The sequence below is a fragment of the Tachypleus tridentatus genome, chromosome 4 (genome assembly GCF_004210375.1).
Source record: "Tachypleus tridentatus isolate NWPU-2018 chromosome 4, ASM421037v1, whole genome shotgun sequence".
Lineage (NCBI taxonomy): Eukaryota > Metazoa > Arthropoda > Merostomata > Xiphosura > Limulidae > Tachypleus > Tachypleus tridentatus.
In genome coordinates, this window is record NC_134828.1 from 30,127,276 (window position 1) to 30,150,680 (window position 23,405).

A 23,405-nucleotide genomic window follows, 5' to 3' on the forward strand; every position below is an offset into this window, starting at 1 on the left:
CTTTTTGTAAATATAAGTGTGATAAAATACGAACAGTTACACTGACCTTTCATCTTTATTCATTATTACGTTATATCAAGGAAGTTCGTGAATCTAGTTACAACTATTGTCAATGATATTATAGAATAGTCTGTTACATGAACTATTTCATAAAAATCACTTACTGCACATTAACTTGTATATTCTTCCATGCTCTTTTCCTTTGCCCAAAGCAACCACAACGAAAACAGTGACCAGAAGCAATACCGCTAGACTCTTCATTTCTGATGGTTTTAGAAGAACAAGTCTACAGTGTCCAAACTGTCAGCTGATGTTCTGAGTCAGACGGAAGATAATATTTTGGTGAAATTATTTGTGTTTTTATACAATTTTTAACAATAAAGAGAAAAGAAAAAATCTGACTCATACATTACTGTAAAAATGTCCTTGACATGTTGATCTACAACCAAAGAACTATTTATTCTGATGTTTGTGATGAAACATTGTCTTCAAACAACGTAACTTGCGAATCACCACAACCTTGTGGTTTATCGCTTCACTGTTTTTTCAGGTTTATACACAGAATTACTCATACGCTACTCACCGTTAAGAAAAGCTGCGTTTGTTGGTATGAGATAAAAGATTGTGTGTTTAAAGAAAACAAATTATGTAAAGCTGTAAAACTATGACTTTCTTTCAAAGTGATGTTTACAGCAGATCAGGTGTGGTATTTTTTGTCGTTGCATTTATACTAACAAAAGAATGTCGCGCGGTTTTTAGCGCATGCACTCTAAGCTTCTGGAATTCGATGTGTTGATGTACATGCTTGGCTAGTCACACAGTCACAATAAGACGAATGTACACAGTTATATGAAAAACTGTAAAGAACTGCTCGTTAAGAAAAATGTTAATTTTTTAGCCATCTATTTTATTCAGGACCGGAACATGAGTTAGTAGTAATCGAAAAATTTATTGTTTGTAGCTCTTCAGAAGAATAGTGAAATCTCATTAATTTTCTGTCAATCAAATGTTTGTGATGAATATTGTTTACTGGTCATTGGAACTGGAAGTGTTATTAACATGTAGTATTCCGTTTTGCTGTGCAGAAAATAATCTAAAATAGGCGTATTTACAATACACTTCTCTTAAAAACAAAAAAAGTTATTGCCAAAGGTGTTTGGAACGAACGAGACTAAAACATTTTGGAAAAACTCTGAATCAAACAAAGAGAAATATATATAAATCTCAAACTGTCATTGATTCATACTGGTTTCGAGAAATTCTACCCATCACCAGTAACTGAATAAACGCAAATTATAACATTGGTAGGTTTCGTATAGTAATGTAATCTATATTGTTTCTATGATAATTTGAGTTTGAAGCTTATGTTTGTTCTTTCGAATAACCTTTATCCAGGGCTAATGGGGCACGGCATGGCTAGGTGGTGAAGGCACTCGACTCGTAATCCTAAACATGCTCGCCCTTTCAATCGTTAGGGCGTTATAATTTAACGGTTAATCCCACTTTTCCTTGGTAAAAGATTAGCCCAAAAGTTGATTGTGTGTAGTGATGACTATCTTCTTTTTGTTTTACAAATGGTGAATTAGGGACGGCTAGAGCAGATAGCCCTCGTGTAACATACCAAACCAAGGTCCCAAGAGAAACTTATCCTCCCAGATCTAGAAGGCTTTGATCTGTCAAAGAAGAAGTGATGAAAGAAATGATGGATTTCGTTTTATATTTGTTTTGAGTGTTTTAAACAGTTTTCCTGCTAAATAGTTCATCGTAATGACTTACTGACCTCACGTTTATTTGTGTCTTGTCAAAGATAAAGTGAAGGAAAATGAGCTATTTGTTCAGTGCCTATTGCGAGTATCCAAATCTGAATTTCAACATGATATATCCTCAAACTTATCTCTGAATCATCCAGCGAGAGGAAGGGTATTAAGATCAATATTACATCCTCTTCAAATAGAATATAAATATAGGTTACTGATGTGAATAAAAAACTACTAATGTATTTAAATGGCGTATAGTGAAATCTTTTGTAGCTAAATATCAAAACACTTCATATATATGTTGGGTAAAGTTGAATATTGTAGAAGTAAGGAGTAGCAGATGAATGAAAATAAAATAAAAAAACTTTATTGAAGAAGTGAGAAGATGACTTGGTTAGATTATAGTTTATCACCGTAAAATGTTTATCTTTAATGTAACATACACTATTAGAGGAGCACTATCTTTGTCCAAATGTCCTGTTGATATAACGAAATAATGTCATTAACACTAATTAGTAATTAGGTTTCAAATGAACCGAACTTCTCTTATTTGAACTCGAGATAAAGAGTCAAGGACCCGAACCGTAGTTTCTATAAGGTTGCTATTGAAACTTGACCAGGTGGTTGAGGCACTCGACTCCTGGCAATGGTTAAGTGTAAACTTTGTCGAAGGTTCCAGTTTTAATTGACTTACAGACCAGAAACTAAAGCAATATTATAGTACGAATATTTTCTCAAGGGTAACTGAAAATTTGAGATTTAAAACAATTTCTGAACAGTGGCACTTAGACTATATAACAAAAATACGTGAAAAACAGAGAGTTTGTAATTGTTGAAAATTGTACAAAACTAAGAAAAACTCAAAATAATTATTAATTTAGTAATATTTCAGAATTATGTTTCGAGTTTCATTTTTATTTCTTTAGATTCTACTCTGTGAGCCTTTGAACAACAATTTCATCATAGTAGTTGCAGCATTCAACACTTTTTCACGACCACCTGGCGGCTTCATGTTCAACTATGAGAGGGTTATGTCTTTTTTTTTATTTTCTAGTTTTCCACAAGTGAAACAGACGAGAGATGACATGTCTAAACCTAAAGTATAATTCATTTTGAATGTCACAAAATGTCTGAAGTTATGGTATTTATTTATCATTTAATACACTTTTAACATACAAAAGTTATTGTTGTCTTAAAGAGTATTCATTCGAGAAAACAATGTCAGTCTGTTAAAAAGAATCGGGTAATAAGGTTTCAAGAGCAGAATATAGGCTGTTTTAAACCAACAGAAGACTCTGATCATAGAAATTGAGGCAGAAAGGTGATCTAGATTTTTGACCAGACGGTTAAGGGACTTGAATCGAAATCTGATGGTCACTGGTTCGAGTTTCTGTACCATTACACATGCTCGCCAGTTCAGCCGTAGGAGCGTTACAGTATTGTAATGAATCCCACAATTCGTTAGTGAAAGAATAGCCCAATAAAAGGTGGTGAATGGTGATGCCTAACTGCCTTTCCTCCCGTGTGATGCAAATATTATCTAATTATCTTATGTTTGTGTTCCAAGTTTTGTATTTTAAATAAAAATTCTACTGTAAAAAACAAGTATTTTAAGTGAATTTTAACTCTGATAACATGACACATTCTATATAACATAAATCCTCGAAAGATATTTAATTCTATATATAATTTTTCTTTGAACAATGTTATTTAATTATTAACCACCATCCCCTAAATATATATTTCTACACTCACACAAGTTTACTCTCAAAGTATTTTGTTTCTTAAACTTCACTGATATTAGTAGAGTCAAAATATTTTCTCAAAAGTGAATGAAAATTTGAGATTTAAAACAATTACTGAACAGTGGCACTAAGACTATATAACAAAAATACGTGAAAAACAGAGAGTTTGTAATTGTTGAAAATTGTACAAAATTAAGAAAAACTCAAAATAATTATTAATTTAGTATTACGTCACAATTAAATCTCATAAATTATTTATATTGCTTTAGTTTCTACTCTGTAAGCCAGTTAAAACTGGAACCTTTGACAAAGTTTGCACTGATTCATAATCATCTGTTTGATGACGTGCCTAGCGCTATCATATTCTCAAATTTCGTAGTTAAAGTATCATGATAATATAGAGAAATTCTTAGTTGTGCTAAGAAGACATTTGAAACCCAATCTATCATTCGATTCCATACTTTTACAGAGTGATGTCCCTAAGATCTGCACCTAACTAGAGAAAAAAAATGTTGTAATCTGATGAAACTTTTTATATCAATATTCTTAAAAAGTACTTCAAAAATATGATGTTGTCTCTGAGTTTTACTGGTTTTGAAAAGAAAACCCTCTCTTCTCATCTGAAACCATTTTAATATCATAAATAACACCTCTACTGAATAAATTATTGAATTGGTAACTGCAGAGTGTTTCCCAAGATTAATGGATAACAACTACCTGTTGAATGGGAAGACATTTCGGTTTCTCTACTGAGAACTTCTTTCCAAACCTATAGGTTCAATGAAGTAAGAGGAAAAGAGTCAAACAAAATCTTATATACATTACAGATTATATATACATTTAACTGTTTCGATTGCCACAACACGCACTCTCAAACCTAACACACACTTATCACTATTTGATGCAGGTGTGTACATCTTTCGCTAAAAATAATAAATTCCTGTGAGTCTCACCAGTATTTGGAAAAATAGCAGTTCGAAAAACAAAGTGTACACAGCTACTTGGCCGGAATAATACTAGTAACGTTCGATTTCATGTGTTAAATGTGATATGAAAAACAAATATGAATCAAGTTTTGTATGAGAAGTTTTGAAAGTTTTTGTAAAGCTTCCACAAAGCTTCAGTTTGAACACCCACTTGTAGAATTTTCTTCCTTTGTCTTTCATTTCTCGTTAAGTGCTAAGTTATGCTATTGCTTATCTTTGTTGTGTCCACTGTAATTGTCCAGACCTGATGTTTTTAGTGTAAGAAATTACTGCTGAGCCACGAAAGAAGAATCGAAATTTCATCTGCTGTCCTTTTAAGAAATGATTGGTGTTATTGAAAATTCTTCTTCCCACAAGAATACTACAATGATTTATACCAACTGAAAGAAGTGTAAAAATTAATCTTACAAACCGAGACATTTCAGTAATTAACAAAACCGAAGTGGTAGCGCTAAAGAATGGTACAAAATTATTGAAGTGGTAACACTAGACCGTACCCTGAAAGATGCTACACCATTATTCAACTGGTAAAACTGTACCCTGAAGACGAACACATAACCGGAAACTAAAATTTGATGTATACTAACGATTGCTACTCCAACTGAAAACTAGTTAGGTCCTGACGGATAATGTTATTTATAATATATACTGTACTTTAGTAATTGACATAAACACATTCTGTGTTTTACAAATGTCATGTCTTAAAGATTTGAACGGAAGACCTTTCTTAAAGCGTACCATATGAAACTAAAAAGGTGTAACAGCGTCCTGAATTATGCCATTTTAATTAAAACAAACGTTTCTTTCTAAGTTTAAAACCTTGTCATACCATACGAAACAAAAAGAACAATTTTTTAACATTGTCATAGTAAACAAAACAAAGATTTAATTGATTTTAAAAGCTACTTCAACTTACTTTAACGTAAGTTAAACAAATTTTTACTGTAGGTGAAATGGAAGATTTATTGTTTGAAGTTCCTCAAATGATAACAATCGAAACAAACATGGCATTTTGCCCACATCAGGGCCCGACATGGCCAGGTAAATTAAAGTGCTTGACTAGTGCTTCTAGGGTCGCAGGTTCGAATGCCCTTCGTACAAAACATGCTTTCCCTTTCAGCAGTGGGGATGTTATAATGTGACAGTCAATCCCAGAGTTCGTTGGTAAAACAGTAGCCCAAGAGTTGGCGGTGGGCAGTGATGACTAGCTACCTTCCCGCTAGTCTTAAACTGCCAAATTAGGGATGGCTAGCGCAGATAGTCCTCCTGTAGCTTTGCGCGAAATTAAAAAAATAAACAATTCCCACATGAGGCTTACGACGATCTATTTTAATTACAGCAAAGCCAGATAGAACTCTCTTTTGATTTTTGTACGAATGAATTGGCTTTTCAACCCCGAAAATACTGAATCAAGTTATAAAACTAATAATTTCAATTAATGTATTCAAAGCTGAGAAGTAATTAACTTTATGGATTTTCTTATAATTGGTTTCAGAGGTAACTTTGTCAAAACTAAGTGTTTATCAATTTTCATCTTGAGTTCAAATAACAAAAGCTCGGCTCATAACAATTACTTATTCAGTTTGTTTTTTGCCTGTTTTTACTCATTAAGGGACATAGGGCTAACCAGGATAATATGGCAGTTTAAGACTAAACAAAGAGTTAAACCCACCGCCAACTCTTGGGTGCTGTTTTATTAACGAACTTTGGATTGACTAACTGCAGTCTCGCGACGCGGGCGCGAACCTTAGGAGTCGCACGCCTACGCGTTCAGCACTACAGGGACATAAAGTAACCAGGATAATATGTAGATAAACAAAGAGTTAAGACGCCAAGTAAGGAGTGCAATGTTTATTTTTTATGATAACTGAAGTCTGTTTATGATAATAGAGATTAGCATTTGATGGTCAAGAAATATGAGCTAAACAAGCTAAAATTCCTCAATTTTCAAAAAAGATTTATTTTTATATAATGATTCGTCAGAGATTCATTTCTGCCATAATATTCAATATATTAATATATGAAACATTGTGATGCTTAATTTTACAACTTTTCACTATACATCATTAACGTACTTTCTTCACGTGTCTTACTTACAGCAGTGATCTATATTTATAACGTATTCGAAGAACATATAATATGATTTGTTTGTTTTCTTTTGTGAATTTCGCGCAAAGCTACACAAGGGCTATCTGAGTCCTAAATTAGCAGTATGAGATAAGATTAAAGGCAACCCACACACGACCCACAGCCAACTTTTGGGCTACTCTTTTTCGAACGAATTTTGGAATTCACCGTAACTTTGTACCCTCCCCCCCTTCCAAGGCTCAAAGAGCGAACATGTTGTGAATAACGGAATTCGAACCAGCGACCTTCAGATTGCGAGTCGAGTACCTTAACATGGTTTCGGAAAATTTCCCTTACCATAAACCCTGAACAAGTGCTACTCGATAGAACAACCGCAAGCTTCGTAAAACCATATACATTCCATAACTATAGAAAGATATTTATGTTGTTAGTTGCATTTGGAATTTCTCGAAGCCAGCATAAATCAATAACAAGTGGTAAATCGAATGAGAGATTGAGGTTTACTTGAATTTCTCGTGGTTCGATTCAGAGTTCTTTCAGAATTCTCTCTTCTCGTTCGTTCTAGACGACTTTTACAATGACTTTTTTGTTTTTAAGAGAATTGCATTGCAAATACACCTATTTTAGATTGTTTTATGTTAAACAAAACGGAGTACTACATGTTAATAACGTTCTCTAATTCCAGTTACTAGTAAACAATATTCATTACAAACTCTTGACTGACGGAACAATGAGATTTCACCATTCTTTGAAAGAGCTACAAACAATGAATGTTTCGATTACTACTAACCCACGTTCCGGTCCTGAACAAAATAGAAGAATAAGAAATTAACACTTTCGTAACAACAGTTCTTTACAGCTATTCAGTTAACTGCGTATATTCGTGTTGTTGTGAGTTTGTGTGACTAACCAAGCATGTACAACAACAAACCGAATTCCAGAAGCTTAGAGTGCATGCGTTAAAAATCACGTGACATTTTATTCTCGGGACAAACGCAACGAGAAACACTATCACACCTGTTCTCATGTAAACATTAGTTTGAAATAAAATGATATCCTTACAGCTTAACAAACTTTGGTTTGTTCAAACACGCGATCTTTTACTTCAGGTTTACAAAGACAGCTTTTCTTGACAGTAACTAGCATATGAATAATTCTGTGTATAAAACCTGAACAATCAGTGAAGCGATAAACCAGACGGATGTGGTGGTTCATCAGTTAAGTTGTTTGAAGACAATGTTTCATCAGAGATACTAGAATAAATAGTTTTCTAACAGTAGATCAACATGTCAAGGACATTTTTACAGTAATGTACGAGTCAGATTTTTTTCTTTTCCCACTATTGTTGAGAATTGTATAAAAGCGCAAATAATTTTACCAAAATGATATCCGTCTGACTCAGAACATCAGTTGACAGTTTGAACACTGAAGACTTGTTCTTCCAAAATCATCCAAAATGAAGAGTCTAGCGGTATTTCTTCTGGTTACTGTTTTCGTTGCGGTGGCTTGGGGCAAAGGAAAAGGACATGGAAACTTACATAAGTTAATGTGCAGTAAGTAATTTTTACGATATAGTGCTTGTGGCAGATTATTCTATAATATCTTGATACTGGTTCTAGCTAGTTTCACGAACTTCAGTGACATAGCGTAATAATGAATATAGATAAAAAGTCAGTGTAAATGTTTTTATTTCATTACACTTATATTTACGATAAGTAACACGTTAACTGTATGTTGGTGAACGCATAACCAAAACAATGGGTTATTGATTCTGGATACTCCGTGGACATTGAACCACAGTTTATTGAATGGGAATGGTTTATGTTTATCTTGTAAAAATACAATGCCTTCCAAGCAGCTGTTAGGAGATTGAACTATTTTCCTCTCTTAATAGAACGAGACCATAGCTCAAGCTCGAACCTGGGCCACACAAGACCAGAGTAATCACAAGAAATGCTCGAACCTAGGCCACACAAGACCAGAGTAATCACAAAAATGCTCAAACCTAGGCCACACAAGAACAGAGTAATCACAAGAAATGCTCGAACCTGGGCCACACAGGACCAGAGTAATCACAAGAAATGCTCAAACCTAGGCCACACGAGACCACAGTAATCACAAGAAATGCTCGAACCTAGGCCACACAAGACCAAAGTAATCACAAGAAATGCTCGAACCTAGGCCACACAATACCAGAGTAATCACAAGAAATGCTCGAACCTAGGCCACACAAGACCAGAGTAATCACAAAAAATGCTCGAACCTGGGCCACACAGGACCAGAGTAATCACAAGAAATGCTCTAACCTAGGCCACACGAGACCAGAGTAATCACAAGAAATGCTCGAACCTAGGCCACACAAGACCAGAGTAATCACAAGAAATGCTCGTCACCCCACAATCTTGTTCTCTTCGGGGTGAGGAGGAATGGTTTTCCGTATGTCACGAAAGGGACTAATATAGTTATATGAGTTGTTAATGGTTGAGATAAGGGTTCGTGATGTGGTAGATCACCATTTATTAAAATACGGGTTCTATCTCTTTTTATAACAAGTTTCCTTTGTTTTTTAACATTACGTAAATTCTCTTTCTTTTCAGTAAACTTTAACATCATGTATTAACAGACAGAAACAAATAATAAAAGAGCATTAGAATGTTTCTTCATTCATTAACTTTTTACTGTTTTAGGCGATAATGAAGAAGACGTAAAAGAAGCCATAGCTATTTATGAAAGTTTCCCACAGGAGGTAAGAACTGTTGATAATAGTTCTTTAAATATGAACTACTGAACAACATTAAATAACAATAGTTTATTATTTGTGTTCATGATTATCATTATTATTATAGATAATTATTTATATGATTATTTTTATTTGAATATTTCATGGCATGTACTGAACAACTTGGTCTAGGAAGTTGTATATCTCAGAGTTAGTTTTCATATAAACGACAGAGAGATCTGAGCAGACAGGTAGGAGATCTATATGGATCAGGCATAGCTCCTCCTACTTTTAAACTGTGATCGGGAAAAACATAAGTTGGTTACTTTTAACTGAATAACAGGATTTTCTGTTTCGTTTGTAAATTATCCGTTGTTGGAGGTGTGATGATCTTTTAGTCATACCACTACTCCAACTCCAGATCCTATGGTTTCGATACACTAACCACTAGGTTACATTCTAGTACAAATATACATACATAAAAAATTTGTTACTAAACGTAAAGCTACACAATTGGCTAACTGTGCTGTGTACTCCGCAAGTATAGAAACCCTGATTTTAGCGTTATAAGCCATCGTACCTACTGCTGAGGCCCGGCATGGCCAAGCGTGTTAAAGCGTGCGACTCGTAATCTGAGGGTCGCAAGTTCGCATCCTCGTCGAGCCAAAATTGCTCGCCCTTTCAGCTGTAAGGGCGTTATAATATGACGGTCAATCCCACTATTCGTTGGTAAAAGAGTAGCCCAAGAGTTAGCGGTGGGTGGTGATGACTAGCTGCCTTCTCTCTAGTCTTACACCACTAAATTAGGGACAGCTATCACAGATAGCCCTCGAGTAGCTTTGTGCGAAATTCAAAAACAAACTTACTGCTGAATCACTAGAAGGTTGTGTATATTCTTGCCACACAGCGGGCTATCTTAACTCTGCCTATTACGGGTATCAAAACTTAGTTTTGATATAAACCTTCAACCTTATCGCTAAGCGTTTAGGGGGCTTTGTATTATTGAGCGGTATTAACGTTCCACCACAGACCAGTAGCAACTCACTCTTATCTGTATAAACCAAAATAACTTTAAAATTGAGGGTTATCTGCAACAACCGTTCCCAGTTTGCTGGTTATTGATTAGATTGAAGGCAGTTGATAACTACCAAACACTGTAAACGCTTGAGCCAGTCTTTTACTAACTACATTATAATGCCCCCACAGTTGAAAGGATGTGTCCGATTAATGGATTGTAACTCGCAACCAGCAGCAGATCGCCATATGAGTACTGTAAACATCATGCCGTGCAAGACCATTACTTTCACTGAAATAATGTACTAATATAAGTGAAACACCTAAATGTTTTTGTTATGCTTTGTCTTTACAGTTGCGTCAGATTTTTCTTCCAAACATTGTGCTGAAAGACAATGAAAAATATGTCGTATTCGGTAAGAGAAAAAACTGGATTCAACTATTCCAGCTGTATTAGAAATTCACATTTTTTTCATTTACTTTTCACATAGTGATTTAATATTTTATCTTGTTTTAAGTTAAGCACAAACTACAGACAACTACAGATAAATTGCTTTGCTATTGGGAATTGTGGTTATTTTTTTGATTAACATAAAAATTACCTTGGTAGTGACATGTGACACTACCATAAACTATTTAAAGGGTGGTTATGTTGTTGCAACAACCAGGAAGAATCTGACTCAGTTGTGAATTCAGTTACCTTAATCTCCAGTGGTAATATTTATTTTTGTAATTCGAAATCTATAAAACGTAAATAATCCATCGTTTCTTTACCATCAGAGAATTCACGATACTTCTCGTCTTTCAGAAAAAAGATGCCTTTGAACAGTGCAAAAACAAAAACAATCCAGACTCTCTGAGTGACGATGCATTCAGGCAGAAGATGTGTGACGACAAAGAATTTGCAAAAACGGTAAACTGTTTTGAAGGGAATAATGGCCATTTTCTGTACTTTTACAACATAAATAATTAAGAAATAACACAAACTATCCAGGAACAAAATTTGTGTTACACAGTGTAATCTAAGGTTATGTTACATATTGTAATATTTAATACTATTGACGAGCCCAATATACAAAATATTATTAACTATCACTGAATTTTTACTATTCTCAGAATATAAATTCCAAAGTAATTCTATAATATTAAAAAAAAAACAAAATTCTTATTTTTGCACTTTCTTTGTAAACCTATTTAACATAAACTCAATAATTGTGTTTACTTCACCTTTGTGACGAAAATAATTTTCATTCTTCTTGCAGATTTTCAAATGCGCGATGGGCAAGATGGGAAGTAACTGACGGATTTGTAGAAAACCTACATTTATCTAGTAAGTGTTAGACATTACCTGGAAAACATAATTGAACGTTTTATTTGACATAGGTTAAAATTATGTTAACATGTTAAAATTATTCACCTAAATGTATTGAAGAAACTTGAATAAGGCACTCGACTCGTAATCTGAGTGTTACGGGGTAAAAGAGTAGCCAAAATGAGGGACAGCTAGCGCGAATAGATCTCGAGTAGTTTGGTGCGAAATTCAAATCGTTTGTTTCTCTTTTTTAAATATTTTTAAACCAATGTTTGAATAACTCAGATTCAGTTTATATTTTCTAAGAAACATGATCTACAAAGTTTATACTGTAATCAGTGAATCATAGAATTGTTTCGTAACTATAATTATAAATTTGGTTACAACAATTCCCTACATTTTCCTAACTGCTTACAATATGTTACAAAAACTCAAGAATCAGTATGTGAATCGATACGTTAGCCAACATAATGAAAAATGCGTATTTGTTCGACGTAATCATGACATCAAAGTAATATTTCATATTTTCTGTGAGATCTTACTTTGTTCGTGCAAAGTATGAAATTCTAAATATATAAAACGTCACAAATATTTAAAAATTCATACCATTAATACTGAATTATATACAGAATGTTTATGTGACATTATTAATGTTGCAGTAACTTTTAAAACAAACTTTTCCATTTCAGGTATGACCAAACATCTAATAAGGAAGTCCTCACTTGAGCTTCGAAAATCTGACTATACAGTTGTTCTGTCTTTATTCTGCTGCGTATTATTATAAATATTTTAATTGTTTCTAGTGTACTGATCTTCATTCAATTTGTTTTTATCTTTCAGTTAAATAAATTCATGGATAAAAAATGATTGTTATAAATAGTGTTTAATAAACATTTTGTTTGAAATGACGAATGAAGAGAAAAATAAAAACCAGGAAAAAACTAATACAATTAAAGCTCGATTAATTAATTCATAAATATTATAATAAAATTAATATTTAATACACTAATTGTGGTCGAGAACGTTAGCTGTAACTTAAAACTTTAGTATCACACAGTTTTTAAAAAAGAATTAAAGAATTAATCTATATCGTTCTAAGGTACGTTAAGATTCTAACTATTGTAAAATGTTCAAGTAAACTGTTAAATAAAACTAAAAGATTGAACATTCCAAAACCAATTAAAATATTTTGATAAAATTTTCACCAATTATTGATGAGTAGAAAAATCAAAAGCTTTATATCTCATATGCTCTCTCTTTCTGAGTTTTGGAGAAAATGCTGCGTGTTTACAATTTAAACCTGTAGAAATATATACATACATCACAAATATCTATGTCAAAATTGATTAACGTTTTTCCATGACCAAAGTACTTCTGAGTCGTAGAGCCAATCTCACACAAACAATGTAGAATGATAATTTGGAAAAAATTAATCACTTTCAGTGGGATTCGAACTCTATCTACCCCTTCCTAAGTCTTCTTGAACATTCATTATCTTAAACACCAACTCGTTTTAAAGACTCAACTACGTCCTTGCATAAAACAAAAAATATATATAACAGTTTTTATAACGTATATATATATATATACAGTGTGGAAGGAGGGCACACAAACGTCTTATATATCTCGGAACTTGCAGTGAAAATAAAATGGCCGCCACTATTGTAATAATGTATAAACACAAACGAAGTTCTTATTACAATAGTCATCATAATACTACACGAAAGCTATTTCTTGAGTCATACCCTCTTATTATGTTTACCCTTGACCTTACAACTTCATCTCAATGACCATCAATTTATTAATTACATGAAAAATTGTGGAAGGACATTAGGAAGTAAGTGTTAAAAATGAGTAACCTCTACCACCAGTAGTTTGGCTTCTACCAGTTTGTAGAAAATAATCTTGACCATTACATTGTGTATAGCATGTTTTAACTACACACAAATTGAGTGTGAGATAATAAAAAAATATTTTAACTATGTGTTATAAACAAATAGTGAGAATGTTAGGATACGTCTAGCCTTGGCAAGTAACATTTCCGTATTCTTCAGGAAGTTGTCCCAGAATTCAAAAAGAGCTAACTGTTGACAATCCTACTGTGTGAGTAGCTTCGGTTCTGTCATAGTTGTATCAGAAGCAGCAATCTGTGAAGAGAGATAGTCATTCTCTGAGAATGTCTCCTGTACCTCACAAAGATGACAGTTAACATCTGTTAACTTGCCACTCAAATAATGTTTATGTTACAACAATTACAAGAAGTCAGTAACGAAGATCTGCATTAGATCCTCAAATACCATTGTAAGTCCTCTTCTAATTTGGTAAAATTACTTTATTGACAGCATACTCTCAACTGTTTCAGGATCAACCCAGCAAATTGGTAGCTCAATACCATAAAACTGCAATGAACATCGTAGAAGGTCCTCATATCTAAGAATAGTTGATTTTGGAAGACTTTACCATATGAAAAGTAGAAACGTCATCATAACAAAAGAGAATATCTGATGCACATAAGGTTCTAATTGAATATGTTGACAAATTTTACTTTGTGAAAAACCTTAGTTGGGTTTTGTTCTCTTTGGTACGAATAGAAATACCATTAACTTCAGAAAGAGTGCACTATACACTTAATCAAATAGTCCTCTTCTGGTCACTTCAATGCCAAGGTTGCTTCAGATAAAGCAGTAACAGTCACCACATGCCCTCATATCATAAATATATAGCCATCTAATTTGTGTGTTGTGTATATCACAGTAAAATGATATAAATATTTGCTGGAAATATGTGCCCTGGACTTCCGTATCCATAAATTAGACAATCAACTATATAGAGTATTTAACTTTGTAGCTCACTTGGTAAAATGAAGCCACGCAAAGGAATTTTCTTCTCTTGTGAATTTCATACCGTGTCAGCATTGAATTGATCTGTGATAATACCGGATTGAAAGGATTCTGTACCCACTAACATATCTCTCAGGCTGGCTTTACTTCCTAGTATCCTATGTTGATCTCTAATAGGGTTTCGTTTGTCAGAAAGCCTTTCAAGGGCTTTTTGAAATTAGTCTGAAACAAAAATATTTGATGCATTGAGATAAATTAGTTGATAATTTAGGTATTCAGTCGTTTCTTTAACCTGCTCTACGTTTCTGTTGAATATGATGACAGTTTTGTAAAGTAATTCATTTTTATTCTCTAGCATTTGTGGGTCGTTATCAAATTTTAATAACCACTGTATTTCTTTTAGGAAATGTCTTACAGAAATTGTGCTTGAACAAACTATATCTTCCAGTCCTTCCTGACTGGAGAACAATATATTATCAGCAAATATTTTGTTCAACGTTTCCTCTACAAATAATGATCTGGCTAGCTTGACAGTAAAAGGATTCACAACCCTATTAGCCATGTATGCCTCTTAGTACTATCATTTCAAGAACAGTCGCTATTCCAGCTTCCAGTTTCGTCCTCAACTCTCAGTAAACAGTTCTTGCTACGTTTCGGAAGTAGATTCACCTATATTTTCCATTGTGTCAATGTTTCTCTGAGATATGTTGGTTTGGTAACAAAATATGTGTAAATTCTATATTCTTTGCAAGAATATCCTTTCCATAAGTGAACCTTTGGACAATACTTTCATCATAGTGCTTCCAACATTCAAGACTTTTTCATGACCACCTATCGGCTTCATGTTCACCAATAAAAGGGTTATGCTTTTTTTATTTTCTGGTTTTCTATAAATGAAACAGAAGAGAAATGACATGTCTAAACCTAAAAGTATAATTCATTTTGTATGTCACAAAATGTCAGAAGTTATGGTATTTATTTATCATTTAATACATTAAGTTACTGTCGTCTTAAACAGTATTCATTTGAGAAAACAATATCAGACTGTTAAAAACAATCGGGTAATAAGGTTTCAATAGCAGAATAGAGGCTGTTTTAAACCTACAGAAGACTATGATCATAGAAATTGACTCAGTAAAGTGATTTTGTTTGTTGACCTGACAGTTCAATGACTCGAGTCGCAATTGCCTGGTCGCTGGTTCGAATCTCTATAACATTAAACTTGCTGGTCAGTTCAGCCGTAAGAGCGTTACAGAATTGTAATGAACCCCGCAATTCGTTGGTAAAAGAGTAGCCCAATAAAAGTTGGTGGGTGGTGATGACTAGCTGACTTCCCTCTAGTCTTACACTGCTATATTAGGGACGGCTAACACAGATAGCCCTTGAGTAGCTTTGTGTGAAATTCCAAAACAAACAAACAATCAAGCCTTCCCTCTAGTGTGATGCAAATACTAGTCTCATTTTCTTATGTTTTTGTTCCAAGTTTTCTACTATAAATAAAAATTCTACAGTCAAAAGTAAGTATTTAAAGTGAATTTTAACTCTGATAACATGATACATTATATGTAACATAAGTCCTCGATAGATCTTTAACTTTATATATAATTTTCCTTTGAACAGTATTACTAAATTACTTACCATCATCCCCTGAATATTTAGTTTTACACTCACACAAGTCTGTATAACAAAAATACGTAAAAAACAGAGAGTTTGTAATTCTTGAAAATTGTACAAAACTAAGAAAAACTCAAAACAATTATTAATTTAGTAATATTTCAGAATTATGAGTTTCATTTTTATTTCTTTAGTATCTAGACTGTAAGTCACTTAAAACTGGAACCTTCGACAAAGTTTACACTCAACCATAGCCACCTGTTTGATGACACACCTGTTGCTATTATATGTTCAAATTTCGTAGTTACAGAATCGTGATAACAAAGAGAAATTCGTATTTGTACTAAGAAGGCATTTGAAACCCAACCTATCATTCGATTCACTACTTTTACTGAGGTTTGGTTTGTTTTGAATTTCGCGCAAAGCTACATGAGTGCTATCTGCGCTAGCCGTCCCTAATTTAGCAGTTTAAGACCAGAGGGAAGGCAAGTAATCATCACCACATACCAACAACTTTTGGGCTACTTTTTTATCAACGAATAGGAGGATTCACCGTCACATTATAACGCCCCCAGGGCTGGAAGCGCGAGCATGTTTGGTGTGACGGGGATCCGAACCCGTGACCCTCAGATTACGAGTCGAGTGCCTGAACCACCTGGCCAAGTTTCAATAGCCACCTTATAAAAACTGACGTTAGGGTCCTCGACTTCTTATCTCAAGTTCAAATAAGAGAAGTTCGGTTCATTTGAAACCTAATTACTAATTAGTGTTAATGACATTATTTCGTTATATCAACAGGACATTTGGATAAAGATAGTGCTCCTCTAATAGTGTATGTTACATTAAAGATAGACATTTTACGGTGATAAACTATAATCTAACCAAGTCATCTTCTCACTTCTTCAATAAAGTTTTTTTATATTGTCATTCATCTGCTACTCCTTACTTCTACAATATTCAACTTTACCCAACATATATATGAAGTGTTTTGATATTTAGCTACAAAAGATTTCACTATACGCTATTTAAATACATTAGTAGTTTTTTTATTCACATCAGTAACCTATGTTTATATTCTATTTGAAGAGGATGTAATATTGATCTTAATACCCTTCCTCTCGCTGGATGATTCAGAGATAAGTTTGAGGATATATCATGTTGAAATTCAGATTTGGATACTCGCAATAGGCACTGAACAAATAGCTCATTTTCCTTCACTTTATCTTTGACAAGACACAAATAAACGTGAGGTCAGTAAGTCATTACGATGAACTATTTAGCAGGAAAACTGTTTAAAACACTCAAAACAAATATAAAACCAAATCCATCATTTCTTTCATCACTTCTTCTTTAACAGATCAAAACCTTCTAGATCTGGGAGGATAAGGTTCTCTTCCTACAATTCAGTACTTGTCATGCCATACTGTTTTGTTTTGTTTTAATTTCTTGAAACGTTATTACAAGTTATCAAGTTAGCCGTTGCTACTTTTGAAGTGAATGACTAGACATCAGACAGTCAACACCACCCACAATTCCTAATTATGAAGTGCTACAATAAATGGGAAACAGCTAGTTCATACCACCTACCTCTAACTATTGGAATATATTTTACTAACAATTAATGGAACTGACCATCACATAGCAACACCCTCATGGTATGTTTGGTTTGTTTTGGGATTTTGCGCAGTGTTACTCGAGGGCTATCTGCTCTAGCCATCCCTTATTTACCATTTGTAAGAGAAAAAGGGAAAAAGATAGTCATCACTACCCACAATCAACTTTTGGGCTACTCTTTTACCAAGGAATAGTGGGATTGACCGTTAAATTATAACGCCCTCACGGACGAAAGGGCAAGCATATTTGGAATTACGAGTCGAGTGCCTTCACCACCTAGCCATGCCGTGCCCCATTAGCCCTGGATAAAGGTTATTCGAAAGAACAAACATAAGCTTCAAACTCAAATTATCATAGAAACAATATAGATTACATTACTATACGAAACCTACCAATGTTATAATTTGCGTTTATTCAGTTACTGGTGATGGGTAGAATTTCTCGAAACCAGTATGAATCAATGACAGCTTGAGATTTATATATATTTCTCTTTGTTTGATTCAGAGTTTTTTCAAAATGTTTTAATCTCGTTCGTTCCAGACACCTTTGGCAATAACTTTTTTGTTTTTAAGAGAAGTGTATTGTAAATACGCCTATTTTAGATTACTTTCTGCACAGCAAAACGGAATACTACGTGTTAATAACATTCACTAATTGCAGTTACTAGTAAACAACATTCATCACAAACTCTTGACTGATGGAAAAATGAGATTTCACTATTCTTCTGAAGAGCTACAAACAATAAATTTTTCGATTACTACTAACTCATGTTCCGGTCCTGAATAAAATAGATGGCTAAAAAATTAACATTTTTCTTAACGAACAGTTCTTTACAGTTTTTCATATAACTGTGTACATTGGTCTTATTGTGACTTTGTGTGACTAGCCAAGCATGTACATCAACACAGCGAATTCCAGAAGCTTAGAGTGCATGCGCTAAAAACCGCGCGACATTTTTTGTTAGTATCAATGTAACGACAAAAAATACCACACCTGTTCTGCTGTCAATATCAATTTGAAAGAAAGTCATAGTTTTACAGCTTTACGTACTTTGGTTTTGTTTAAACACACAATCTTTTATCTCATACCAACAAACGCAGCTTTTCTTAACGGTGAGTAGCGTATGAGTAATTCTGTGTATAAACCTGAAAAAAAACAGTGAAGCGATAAACCACAAGGTTGTGATGATTCGCAAGTTACGTTGTTTAAAGACAATGTTTCATCACAAACATCAGAATAAATAGTTCCCTGGTTGTAGATCAACATGTCAAGGACATTTTTACAGTAATGTACGAGTCAGATTTTTTTCTTTTCTCTCTATTGTTAAAAATTGTATAAAAACACAAATAATTTCACCAAAATATTAACATCCGTCTGACTCAGAACATCAGCTGACAGTTTGGACACTGTAGACTTGTTCTTCTAAAACCATCAGAAATGAAGAGTCTAGCGGTATTGCTTCTGGTTACTATTTTCGTTGCGGTTGCTTTGGGCAAAGGAAAAGGACATGGAAAATTACACAAGTTAATGTGCAGTAAGTGATTTTTATGAAATAGTTCATGTAACAGACTATACTATAATATCATTGACAATAGTTGTAACTAGATTCACGAACTTCCTTGATATAACGTAATAATGAATAAAGATGAAAGGTCAGTGTAACTGTTCGTATTTTATCACACTTATATTTACAAAAAGTAACACGTTAATTGTATGTTGTTGAACACAAAAGCCACACAATGGGTTATTGGTTCTGTGTTTTTTGCGGAAATTGAACCACCGTGTGTTGCAAGCTTACAGTTGAACCAGTGGTGAATAGGAATGGTTTATGTTTGTCTTGTTTAAAAAATCAATTGTTAGGATGAACTATTTTCTTCTATTCTTTGTTTCTTTTTTTTGAACAACCAATGACACTAACTAGGGTTAATAACACTATGTAATAACATAGCGAAACAAATAATAACAGAGCTTTAGAACGTTTCTTCATTAATTAACTTTTTTACTGTTTTAGGCGATAATGAAGAAGACATAAAAGAAGCCATAGCTATTTATGAAAGTTTCCCACAGGAGGTAAGAACTGTTGATAATAGTTCTTTAAACATGAACTACTGAACAACATTAAATAACAATAGTTTATTATTTGTGTTCATGATTATCATAATTAGTATAGAAAATTATTTATATGGTTATTTTCATTTGAATATTTCATGGCATGTTCTGAACAACTCGGTCGTTACTCTCAGAGTTCGTTTGTTCACTTATACAGATGACATGTTCTGCATAGAACATAAAACTTGGTCTAGGAAGTTGTGATTCTCAGAGTTTGTTTGTTTTCATATAAACGATGGAGGGACCTGAGCATACAGTTAGAAACCGTCCTGGATCAGGTGTAGCTAGTTGTTCCTAATTTTAAATTGAGGATCAACGGAATAGCATCCAGTTTTTAAAACCTGCCCATCATCTGAGGCTGTAAATTTTAACCGAATAACTAAATATTCTGTCACGTTTATAAATTACTCACAGCTGGAAGTGAGACGATTGTTTAGGTGTATCACGTTGAGAACCTCGTGTTCTATATTCGATACACTCACCACAAACTAGGTCACAATCTACTAAAAGTGTTCATCAATAGAAGTAGCACGTTTTAAAATTTGCTGCTAAACATAAAGCTACTCAATGGGCTAACTGTGTTTCGATACTTTATTGTAGTACTACTTTTATCATAAAATAGTACAGCAAACCACAACAACACCATGTGTTACTTTTGTTAAATTCGTGATTTAAGTTAGAAATTACCCCTTTTCATTTTTGTGTGTTTGATATCGAAGATGTCGGTTAATAATAAAAGCGTTTCTGGAAATAAAATCCCAAATTAACTTTGGATTCACTTTCAGAAAAGTATTTTTTGAAATTGACATCAAAAGTACCCTGCTAGTGACATGTGACACTCCAATAAACTATTTGAAAAAAGTGAAAACGTTGTTGGGGTAGCCAGCGAAACAATGAATTAGATGTAAATTCAGTTACTTTAATCACTTGTGGTTGGTAATAATTCATTATGTTGTAAGTTGAAATCTATAAAACGTAAATAATCCATCGTTTCTTTACCATCACGATACTTCTCGTCTTTCAGAAAAAAGATGCCTTTGAACAGTGCAAAAACAAAAACAATCCAGACTCTCTGAGTGACGATGAATTCAGGCAGAAGATGTGTGACGACAAAGAATTTGCAAAAACAGTAAGTTACTATTAACCAGTTATTAAAATTCTGTTTTTATACCTTTAGTTACTAAAAAGAATAAATAGTTATGTTCACAGTATCGTATTTACAACATCGATTCATTATTCAGATAATTGTTATCGAAGATAGTTCTATATAAATTGTTTTATTTTCTTTCACTGTCATATTTATATATAATCTTTCCGTTGTTCCTTCAAAGACACTAATGTTGTACTTTATAATTAATTACTTGCCACTTGTTATATCAACCTGAATTTGTTTTAGACAATATTATATAATTTTAATTGTAAGTGGTTTTAACTTTACTGAAATTCGGTGCAAATATTTTCAAATTAATACCCAAAATTTAAGATTTTTTATATTAATAATAAAACTATTGATATTATTCTATACTTATAGCTCAATACAACACAACAAAAAACTATAAATTGCATCCTACATATGCGTCAAGGTCCATGAGAGAGTTAATGCGGGTTTGAACTACAACATGGCTGTGGGATTGGGACAGATTTCGTTTTATAACTACTCTATATTTGAGTCTTCATTAGTTCTATAAAACTTTTATAAAGGAGTGGACTAGTTAAATTCATTGGGTTTATATATTTTACACTGTGGTCACATATTTATTGGAATATATTCAAACTTTGTGAATATTATAAACGCTGTTATAACTAAGCTAACTTTTGAAGTTTGTATTATTAATTATCATATTTTCACATCGAGTTTCTTCGAGTTTAATATAAGAGCTACATAACGAACTGTGTACGTTATGCAAATTACGAGTATGGTATCCTGATTTGTAGCGATGTGAGAACTTAAAGTCACCTCTCAGTCATAGTGGGAGTAACTGAACTTAGACACATATAAAGTAACAGATGTTTTTGTTCTTAATTCTTAGAACACTTAAATATTAAGATAATTATTATGTTAAGCTACAATATAAAATATATTCTGGTGAGCAGACTAAGAACAACATTATTACTGAATATTACGTTATATACAATATGTTATTAACTGTCTCTGAATTTTTATTATTGTCAAAATATAAATTCCAAAGTAATTCTATAATATTAAAAAACAAAATTCTTATTTTTGCACTTTCTTTGCAAATCTATTTAACATAAAATGAATAATTGTGTTTACTTCACCTTTGTGACATATATAATTTTCATTTTACTTGCAGATTTTCAAATGCGCAAAAAGCAAGATGGGAGGTAATTGACGGACCTAGAGAAAACCTACATTTCTCTAGTAAGTGTAAGGCATGTCCTGGAAAATACAATTGAATGTTTTACAAATATTTACTTACATTTTCCAAACTTCTCACTGTACATTACAGCAACTCAAATATCAGTATGTGAATCGATACGTAAGCCAACATAATGAAAAATACGTATTTGTTCGACGTAATCATGACCTCAAAGTAATATTTCATATTTTCTGTGAGATCTTACTTTGTTCTAAATATATAAAACGTCACAAATATTTAAAAATTCATACCATTAATACTGAATTATTTACAGAATATTTATGTAATATTATTAATGTTGCAGTAGCTTTTAAAACAAACTTTTCCATTTCAGGAATGACCACACATCCAATAAGGAAGTCCTCACTTGTCCTACGAAATCTCACTATACAGTTATTCTGTCTTTATTCTGCTGCGTATTATTATAAACATTTTAATTATTTCTAGTGTAGTGATCTTCATTTAATTTGTTTTTATCTTTCAGTGAAATAAATTAATGATAAAAAATGATTGTTATAAATAGTGTTTAATAAACATTTTGTTTGAAATGACGAATTAAGAGAAAAATTAAAACCAGAAAAAAACTAATACAATTATATTTCGATTAATTAATCCATAAATATTATAATAAAATTAATATGTAATAGCATAATCGTGGTCGAGAACATCAGCTGTAACTTATAACTTTAGTATCACACAATTTTAATGAAAAAGTTAAAGAATTATTCTACATCTTTCTAAGGTACGTTGAGATTTTAACTGCTGCAAAATGTTCAAGTAGACTATTAAATAAAACTAAAAAATTGAACTTTCAAAAACCAATTAAAATATGTTTGTAAAATTTTCATTAAATGTTTTATTTCACGTACTCTCTCTTTTTCTAAGCATTGAAAAATATGCTGTTGGGCACTGTCTCTCTGTTTAATATTTGTAAGGTAAGGTTAAACCACACTACAGACTTGAACCTATATATAGAAACACACAAGAATAAACTGTGTCTGTCCGTTTGTCTATTGCATAAGTACTTTCAGATCTCTGAGCAAATCTCAAAGAAACCATGTAGGATGATATTTTGGCATTTTCATTGGGTGTTCCCAACCCTATCTATTTCTTTATTACTGTATTGAATAATTATTATCTTAAATGTTAACTACTTTCGGATATAGCGCCACCTTCTTACAAAAAAACTTAAAATTTTCGATAACACAACATACATTCAGTGTATC

The 23,405-nt window shown here is 32.9% G+C and overlaps 3 long non-coding RNA genes across 6 annotated transcripts in view; 2 read left to right on the plus strand and 1 right to left on the minus strand.

The window, feature by feature from the left end:
• LOC143248782 (uncharacterized) overlaps positions 1–12,488 on the plus strand; it is a 53,930-nt gene extending 41,442 nt beyond the window's left edge. Inside the window, exons 1-5 of one of the 2 annotated variants that reach the window (XR_013027172.1) lie at positions 7,942–8,129; positions 9,264–9,322; positions 11,118–11,222; positions 11,572–11,639; positions 12,311–12,488. This is a non-coding gene — a long non-coding RNA (uncharacterized LOC143248782). Of the gene's footprint in view, positions 1–7,941; positions 8,130–9,263; positions 9,323–11,117; positions 11,223–11,571; positions 11,640–12,310 lie in introns of those variants that run through there. The other variant, XR_013027173.1, reaches the window with a different exon arrangement.
• Positions 1–23,405, minus strand: part of LOC143248783 (uncharacterized) — a 68,864-nt gene that overhangs the window by 3,535 nt on the left and 41,924 nt on the right. Inside the window, exon 1 of one of the 3 annotated variants that reach the window (XR_013027175.1) lies at positions 165–348. The exons of the other annotated variants lie outside the window; for them this stretch is intronic. This is a non-coding gene — a long non-coding RNA (uncharacterized LOC143248783). Of the gene's footprint in view, positions 1–164; positions 349–23,405 lie in introns of those variants that run through there. 3 annotated transcript variants of the gene reach the window in all.
• On the plus strand, positions 19,044–23,035 carry LOC143248287 (uncharacterized). The gene is made up of 5 exons (XR_013026874.1): positions 19,044–19,223; positions 19,701–19,759; positions 20,823–20,927; positions 22,114–22,181; positions 22,514–23,035. It is a non-coding gene; the product is annotated as an uncharacterized LOC143248287 (long non-coding RNA).